Source organism: Pteropus alecto, unplaced genomic scaffold (genome assembly GCF_000325575.1).
Source record: "Pteropus alecto unplaced genomic scaffold, ASM32557v1 scaffold143, whole genome shotgun sequence".
NCBI classification, from domain to species: Eukaryota; Metazoa; Chordata; class Mammalia; order Chiroptera; family Pteropodidae; genus Pteropus; species Pteropus alecto.
Window position 1 is genome coordinate 2,504,765 of NW_006434828.1, and position 3,050 is coordinate 2,507,814.

Genomic DNA, 3,050 nt, shown 5'->3' on the forward strand with positions numbered 1-3,050 from the left:
ACACAAGTTCGCGAGCCCCACCGTGGGTGTGGAGTGCTTCGTAAACGGAAGGGCGCTGTGCAAGTCTGGGGAATCGTTTCGTGAACCACCTTGTAACGTGAAGTGTTTCTTGACGTTAGTCAAAAGGATCCACATAAAGTGGGCTCGGTGTTTGCAGAAGTCATAGAGACGTTTATTTTGCTGTTACCAACATGGCTGGTGATTCACGTCCGTGGAAGACACACATAACTGTGACTTAGAAAAATGGTTTCATGTCAGTCCTCTGGCTGATGGGGAGGCCGAGAGCCACACTGTCTGCCCTCAGCTTCGTGCTACAGTCTCTGGAACGTTTGTCTCGACAGCTCTAACTCTCAGAACCAGACCACAGCAGGAGGCGGGAGCTACCGAACCTAGCAACACACCAGCACCATGGAGACCAGTAAACCGAGCTTGGGTGTGGCCCCCAACTGCTTAAATGTTCCGGCACTTGCTGGTTAGCTATGATTCTGATGTTGCTGGAACAAAATTAGACCATCCTGTTTACCTTTGGTTTAGAAATTAAGCTCCTGCTACATCGTATTGCACACGGAAAACTGCTTTTCAGAGTCCAGACGTTTAATTTTCATTGAACAGGCACAGAGGATCACAAGCGTGGTGCCTTTTAAGGATGCCCGGGACAGTCAGAGCACCCCCAAAACCTAAGGTGGCCATCGGTACAGAGCTCCTGGGCCCACATCCACTGTGACTGTTTGCAGGTCCTTAGCTGCCCGGCAGCCTGGAGCGGGCCAGAAGTTCAGAGTCATCCTGACCGAAAAGGGAAAACCTGAGGCTGTGCCCTTGACCTCACAGCTCTTTACGTAAAGACCCCGGCCACGCTGACACAGTCCAGACGGATGGCCGCCCTCTTCCCGAGCCCCCCGACGTGGCTCAGACCCTGCAGAGGCGCCCTGGGTTCCTGCTGCTAAGCGTCCTGCGGCTGCTTGTCCGGTTTCCTCACTGGATACTCCTAGGCGGTTTGAGTTTTGCCTTCTTCGGGGTGAAGGGTTTATGCCGACGCCGCCCGGCTGCCTGTAGACCTGTGAGTACCGGAATGGGCATTGCGTGCTTCCGCGTCTCCTCTCCCACGAACTGCCAGTCTTCACAGCCACAGCTTCTCCTGTGGTTTCTTAGTGGACTTTCCACCTGTCACTCAATCACCCCCCTCATATGTGGCCGTGCTATCCATTGGAAGGAAAAAAAAAAAAGCCTGCCTTGGAAGGGGCCTTCAATGAGGGCCCTTTCCATTAGAGAGCCACTTACATCAAAATTGGCAGACAGCAACTAGATCCTCTACACTTTATTCCAGGGGCCCAGGGTCTAAGTGATAACACCAAAAAACGTGAGTTCAGCACCCGTGTAGGGTATAGACTGACATTCGTTCTGCGGCTGGAAATGATTCGAGACTCGGTCTGCGTGGCCAGCGGGCCAGCAGGGCAGCTCGGCGGACAGTGCCTTCCGTCCTCCACACTCCGGGGACACTGCCATCACTGGTGCTTTTCAGGGAAGACTTGAGACACCAGGGTGAAGTGACTTGCCCGTGATCTCGTAGTCCGTGGCCGAGCCAGGGATCGGACTAAGTGGTTTCATTCCAGAGCTGAGACACTCAACCCCTTCCCTGTGACTTTTTCATGAAGCTGAGACCTAGCGATTAGATGGTCACCTGAAGGGTGGGGAGGGTGCAGGCAAATTCAGGGGGTACCTCAGAGGCAGGCGGATCAGTGAGGCCTGTTCCCTGGCCCCTGCTCTGGGAGACGTGGTCATCAGGCTTGGGGTGGCAAGTAGCTCTAGAATTTGCCTATCTAGATGGGAGTATTCAAATGGAAGTCTCCACGAAGGCTGTTCTGTTAGTTGGCTATCACTCTCATCTGCGACATTATTACAGCTCGAACTATCATATCGATGGCTTTTCACGATGAATTCCCCAAGTCCCACACTTGTGTATGTAGGACAAATTAAAATTATTTTCTCCAGTTCATTTCTAAAAATCAAGAATTGTAACTGACCATTAGCATTTCCAAGTGTCATAGCAAACAAACAAGGTGTCAAGGTTAGACATTTCGATCTCTTCGAAAGTAATTTTTGTGCACCTAGGGGCGCTGCCCCATCAAAGCTTGGCGCCGCGGTCGCCGTAAGCAAAGTTGACACCTGCTATATTGCTCCCACAGGGGCCACTCAAGGCCTTTACTCAGCTTCTCTTTTCTGGGGCCCTCATCCTCTCCCGGGTCAGGTCCTGCTGTCCCTCAGAACCTCCTCTGCGTGGACGTCCAACCTTCCTTCCCGAACCCCCTCCCCGAAGCCGCATGCGCAGGGGCGCCGGGTCCGCAGTGGGAGCCGAGAGCGCACGGGTCACGCGCTGCCGTGTCACCGAGAATTAGGTCAGAGGGCAGAGAGTGGGAAGTTAGATGGCTGTAACATTTAAATGTGAATTTGTAGTCTCTCGAGACTCCGCCTTTGCAGACGACAGGCCCAGCCATTCTGTGGGAGGTTCCCGTTTGGAGGCGGGGAGCTAGATTTTCTGAGATGGGTCTTCGAAAACGTGTCCCCAGGGCACGGGCGCAGGGGGTTGCGGCGCCGCAGGCACCAGGCTTGGCTAGCACGGGCTGACATTTTTATAAAAAGCCGCGTCGCTGCTTCCTTCCTGTGGCTCGGCCCCAGCCTGGGGAGCTCAGGAAACGTGTCACCGCCTTGGCTGAAGGACTTTAAACAACGAGCGGCGCGTGCTGGGCGGCGGGGTCCCTGTCCTTCGCGCTCTCCCGTACGGCCCCGGCTCTGAGACACCGGATCGGCGACGAGCCGCCGGCACCCCTGTTCTTTGCTGAGCCCCGCTCGCAGATGGGGAGGCAGGAGCGGGGTGCTCCAGGCCTCACCCCCCGGGCAGCGCGGTTTTGTTGTCCGGAAGCCGGCCCCTCCCGTGCTGGCGCGTTAACGGGGTCCCCCCGGCAGGTGCTGCCGGGCCCGGCTGAGGTTGCCAAGTCCGCAGCAGCTCAGTTTGGCCTGAGTTCGAGGACTTGGGGGTCGCAGCCCGCAGCAGC